Below are 6,000 nucleotides of genomic sequence, written 5' to 3'. Positions count from 1 at the left end.
CGCCCTGCTTGTTTCTGTTGTTCTGTTATTGTTGTCACAATTGTTGTTGCTGCTGCTGTCCTTGTCTCTGTCTTGTTTTTGTCACCCTCTTATCCCCGCACCCCCCCTCTGTTTTCTTTTCTCTTCTTCTCTGTCCCCTCCTGCTCCGCTCCGGGCGCTCCAAATTTGCATAATAACATGCATCAAAGTTAAATAAATTCTGTATTACAGGGGAAGTGTATGTCACACTTTTCCTTGGCGGAGTAAATCTGTTGAGCACTTGAGGGCATTTAGATCTACAATTCTATCTGCCTTAAAGGCTGGACAGGACACGGGGGAAAAAAAAAGCAGTGTCAAAGCGCTTTGAGTAACTTGGAAGTTTAAAAGCGCTATACAAGTGAAAAACCATTACCATTTACTATTAAAAAGGGCCGCACGGTGGCCGAGTGGTTAGCATGTTGGCCACACAGCCAGGAGATCTCCTCGTGGGTGCTTGGGTTTTCTCCGGGTACTCGGGTTTCTTCCCACATTCCAAAAACATGCATGTTAGGTTCATTGGCGACTCTAAATTGTCCATAGGTATGAATGTGAGTGTGAATGGTTGTTTGTCTATACAGTATGTGCCCTGCGATTGGCTGGCGACCAGTCCAAGGTGTACCCTGCCTCTCGCCCAAAGTCAACTGGGATAGGCTCCAGCATACCGCCATACCCCCGCGACCCTAATGAGTATAAATGGCATAGAAAATGGCATAGAAAGCGCTGATTTCAAACAAATTGAATTGGTATTTATTGATGTTGTTCTAAGGTGTATTGACTTTGGTAAACAAAAAAGGAAAAAAAAAAAGAAAGAGAAAGTCACTATCTGGTTATGTCTTAAGTGGTGAAACTCAGACAATTCCCAGCAATGCTGCGTATGTGTCAAAAGCAAAGCAACATGAGAGGAAGTACTGGCTTTACGTGTTCAAATTTATGGGTCAAAAGTAAAAAGTTACCCAAATAATAAATATTGAGGGAGTCTTCTTACTTTTCTAATGTAAGTTTTTAAATTGCACCTCAGGTTCCAACACATGCATCCATTATACACACCATTTTTTATTCATCTATTTTCAAACAGCACATTCTCCCCTTTTTGCCCTAATCCCTTCAAGCCTTCACCCTCCTCCTCCAATCCTCTCTTTCCCTAAGTGCTGGCTCCCGGCCGCGAGCCTCAGGGATCCACGCAACTTGATTGTGTTTTGATGTTCTTGTGAAACTCACAAGTGCACTCAGCACTCAAGACCCATAACATACATTTTCAGGCCATACACCCAGAGGAGAAAAGACTGAGGAGAAGGGGAGGATGACTCAAGTCAGAAGAGTGTACGTACTCACAGTTGCATAAATACACTGAAGCCCCTGTGTACATGTGAGGGGCACAGTAACATCATGTATGGTAATCCGTGTTCCTGCATGATCCCCCCCCGTCACACATCTGTAAAAAGCTGCCCCGTGACCTTAGCCCACTCCTTTTTTGAGTAAGTTAAGGCGGCCAAGATTGTCAAGGTGTTCATAATATATCTGGTGAGTCGACTGTATGTTACCAGACACACGTCCAATGGAAGGGCAAAAGCGATATAAAACAGTAAAAAAAAAAAAAAAAAAAAGTGTGTTTTTATGTTTTAATTTGTGTGAAGAAACTATATCAGCCAGCTAAGCCGGAAAGAGGCAGCACCTTGGGGGTGCTCTGTAATCAAAAGAATGGGTGTGAAAACATAAACAGACGTTTCTTTAGAGTTGCTGCTGATTTGCCACATTCATCAAGCGCGACTCGCTTATATGAATAATGCATATGAATAAATGGTTCTACACAAGTACTTCAGTTATCATCATGAATAATAAATGTATAATCAAAAGGTGCTTGGAGATTTTAGTGACACACTTAGACAGTGTATAATTATTCTCAGTCACAATCCGTGTCAGCTTCTCAAAACATTTCACCTGTTGCACAGACAGCCAATGATCTGCGCATTGTCAGGAAAATAAGGGGGTTGATCTGTTGACAGGACAGTAAAAATAATCAAGCAGGGGAGTCAAATAAAATTCACAATGGAGTGATGTGCTGTCGGGAAAGTCATGATGAAGCAAAACCCTATTAATGATAACATGAAATAAATATTAATGTTTGTATATTGAACTGTGATATGAATATTTCTGAATGATTTCAATCATGTTTAACATTCGCTGAATTTGCACGTCTCCTGATGGAAAACAAGGCAGAAACCTAAGATGAGGCTGCCACGAGCGTCTCCTTTCGGTCTGAGTGCACTCAGTGAGTGCATTGAGTTGAATCATGGAGCCTGCCAGTTTCTGTGTGTCAGCATGTTGCCAATAACATAATGTTGCGGAAACATTTATTATACCCAATTACGTTCTACAACCTGCGTAATGCCGATAATGTAGGTGTGACATTGAGTGGCGGTTCAAGCTATGGGCCATATGGGCCCTATTGCGGTATTCTCTAGGGTGCGCCAAGGATGAGGGGAAAGAAAAAAAAATCCGATTTATTTATGTTCAGCGCTCATTTGCTCATCAAGGCAGGGTAAGTGTGGCTGATGGGTGCCCTCTACAGGTAGGACACTAGTGTCCCCATGCTGCTCATACGTGATCAAACGTCCACGACGTGACACGGCTCAAACCAAAGGGAGTAGTGAGTGGGGTGAGCCTGGTGAGTTCAACGCTGGGCCTCAGCCCAGAGCTTTAAGAGCTGCCCAGGTTAATTACAAGGTAAAAAAAAAGTAAATTACAACAGTAATTGCTCAAAAATAAAACATATTTTATTCTTAATATAATATTATATTAATTATATCGCATATATACCATATCATGGAATAGATGTAATCAAATAACGCTACCTGATTGCTATAGGCTAACTTCTGTTCATGTGTTTTCTGCTGTTCACGTGGGTTCTAATTGTTTAAATAATATATTACATTCCAAATCCAATTTAACGGGAGCTAGTGAAATATTTTGGAGCACCTTCTGCAGTTAGGATGACGAGCCATCTACTCTATGTCCTCAGTCACGTAGACCATCACAGAAATGACTTTGCAGGCTTCAAGTGTGTGTGGAAATATGTGCTGCTACCTTAATGCTGCTGTCTTTTCATACTTAATGTTGTCTATTATTATCTTAACTGGTTGTATTTTAGTAGCAGTAGTAGTCATTTGGTTGTTAAATGTTTCGTTTGAAATGTAATAATGATATGTATTTGATTTTTCAGATTTTTTTTTTAGATTTTTTAAAGAGCAACCTCCATCCATCTTCTATGCCGCTTATCCTCACTTGGGTCGTGGGTATGCTGGAGCCTATCCCCGCTGACTTTGGGCGAGCGGCGGGGTACACCAGTCAATCGCAGGGCACATACAGTATAGACAAACAAGCCTTCACACCTATGGACAATTTAGAGTCGCCAATTTACCTAACATGCATGTTTTTGGAATGTGCACGCACGCACGGGGAGAACGTGCAAATTCCACACAGAGATGCCCAATGGAAATTCAAACCCAGATCTTCCCGATCTCCTGACTGTGTGGCTAACATGCTAACCACTAGGCCACCGTGCAACCTAAAGAGAAACCTGAATTAACATAAAAAAAACTCCAAAGAAATAAGTACTTCATCAGCCATGAACCTCAAAGCATGTGCATTATTGTCATTGTTTTATCTCACTGGTGAAATTCAATCGACACTGTAAATCTTTGTCGTTAGTTACTCACCCACTTGCAACCGGGCTAATATGAATAAACATCAGCAAAAAAAAAACAGTCGTTCAGCAGTTGGAGGTTTGAGGGATTACGAAAGGTCACCTTGGCAGTGCTTAGGAATTAAACTGGCATCTGTCCTGGCGAGTTGTCCAGTGTGTACCTTGGCTTTAGCTGGCTAGGTCCCTTTTGAACACGCAGTACAAACAGTTTACTGTAGAACAGGGATGGATGGTGTCCTGCATTTGATAATGCTTCACTATCAACAATACTGTACTTCACTTGCATAAAGACGTTCAATATTGTGTGAAATTAGTTTGCAAAGTAAAGGGGCTTGCTGAGAGTTGCTGTGTCGGCTCTCTTTGTGGTCAACGAGAGGGCAGGAGCCTGCTGCCACCTTTTAAAGTGCTCCCCCGGAGGATGGATACACGGCTCTCACTGACTCTTCTTTATCAAACTGAGGCTACAGCTTAATCTTCATCACAACACATTGCTTGGGGAGAGGGAGGAAAAAAAGAGAAAGACAGCTGGCAGGGGAGCTTTCAGAATGGACAAGCCTGCATTCTGGCTTGGAATAAATAGACTTATTGTGGAAGGTAACAGTAACATCCTGGAGGTTGCAGAGATCACCACAAATACATCATTTTATACAAGAATTCTGCCACTGACCTACATTATATGGTTTCAAACCATTTATAAATCACAGGTTGGGCTTGATCGGGGTTCCAAATCATAATTCTTTTGAATACTGTACCAATATACTGTATTTTGGACAATTCATGGACTGAGTGGAAAAGCTGGAACAGGCCCCATCAACCCCATCAAACACCTTTGGGATGAATGAGAACAGAGAGAATCAACCAGTAGTTTATCAGCGACCTTTAACCTTAATATTCTGAACTAGATGCTCGAGCCACCTCAACTGGCTCCTCTCGATGTGAAGGAGCAGCAGCCCCTCCCGGATGGCCGAGCTCCTCACCCTATCTCTTAGGGTGAGTCCAGCCACCCTACAGAGGAAACTCATTTCAACCACTTGTATCCGTGATCTCGTTCTTCCGGTCACGACCCAAATCTCATGACCATAGGTGAGGGTGGGACATACAGTAGATCGACGGGTAAACTGAGAGCTGAGCCAGAAAGCAAAGCTCTTCACCACGACAATGCGGTACAGTGACCGCATTACTGCAGATGCTGCGCCGATCCGCCTGTTGAACTCACACTCCAACCTTCCCTCACTCGTGAACAAGACCATGAGATACTCAAACCTCTCCACCTGGGGCAAGACCTCACTCCCAACACGGAAGGTACAATCCATCCTTTTCCGACTGAGAACCATAGCCTCAGATTTGGAGGTGCTGAACCTCGTCCTCGCTTCACACTTATCTATGAACCACCCCAGTAAACGCTTAAGGTCACAGCCTGATGGGGCCATCAGGACCACATTGTCTGAGAATAGCAGAGACAAGATCCACAAAACAAGCACAGTAGAATCGTGGGTAACTGGTATTACCAGGTGGGTAATTGGTTGCAGGTGCGACCAGGTGGCTCCGCCTCAGCAGGCCGGAGTGCACTGCAACAAAAAGACAGACAAGCGGCAGCAGAGCGACAGACACAGAACACAACATTATTTCTAGTAATAAGAATCTTTGGACCAATTAAGGATAAAGCTTATTGAATACTAATGACTTTTAAAGGGATCACAGACTGCTGTGTGCTATTACAAGAAGATCTGGGAGAAGATGAGGAGGCTACCCTTCCAGACTAGCCGGAGGACAATATTTAAGATGATAGAACAACCACAGGGATAAAAGTATGGAATTGTTCTCTTTTTTATTACTGTTGCATTAAGTTATTGTATTTAATCTTTTTATGAATGTATATTGTAGGTCCTTCACCTATTCTGTGTGTACAGTGTGAGTAACTTCGGTGTTGATTTAGGTATAATTTAAGCTTAAGTTCCGACTTGACTTCCATTTTTGTTTTTTGTTTTTTATAAAACGCTTTTCAAGACACCGCTACACGGTGAGCCACATAAAGATAAACGTCACAGTCTAAGAATGGAACTTGTTCATAATCTGAGCACCACCTGTATTGTGCCACGACACAGTGGTTGGGAATGACTGATTTCAACCACAGAGAAGGTATCTACTGTACAAATTACAACCTTTTCTCTTTTCAATATAGTTGCCCATAATGCCTGTCAAAGACTAATGTGTGTTCAACTTTTGAAGGGCATTCAGCCTGTCATATCCCATAATCACAGAGAGAATTTACCATCCTA

This window comes from Dunckerocampus dactyliophorus, chromosome 3, assembly GCF_027744805.1.
Source record: "Dunckerocampus dactyliophorus isolate RoL2022-P2 chromosome 3, RoL_Ddac_1.1, whole genome shotgun sequence".
NCBI classification, from domain to species: Eukaryota; Metazoa; Chordata; class Actinopteri; order Syngnathiformes; family Syngnathidae; genus Dunckerocampus; species Dunckerocampus dactyliophorus.
The sequence above is the reverse complement of the archived record's forward strand: the minus strand, read 5'-3'. Positions refer to the sequence as shown.